Here is a 252-nt window from a genome sequence, read left to right as displayed (position 1 = left end):
TGGCGGATTTTAAAATTGATCATTATAATGGAAAATATCTACCTGTGAGTGCTTTGTTAGACAATCATTGTTTCTAAAAGTTTCATGGTAACTTTTTGCATCATGTGGAGTAATTTTATGATGAATGGGGCTCAGGAAGTTGGATTTCTTAGGCTAGAAAGACAAATTTCACTACCCGCCATAAGGTACCTTTTGTCAATTATGGTCACCTTTGCCTTGAAGCATTGAACCCAATCCACTAAATCTAATCAT

The sequence above is a fragment of the Amphimedon queenslandica genome, unplaced genomic scaffold, assembly GCF_000090795.2.
Source record: "Amphimedon queenslandica unplaced genomic scaffold, v1.1 AMPQUscaffold_10322, whole genome shotgun sequence".
In the NCBI taxonomy this organism is placed as follows: domain Eukaryota; kingdom Metazoa; phylum Porifera; class Demospongiae; order Haplosclerida; family Niphatidae; genus Amphimedon; species Amphimedon queenslandica.
Note: the sequence above shows the minus strand (reverse complement) of the source record.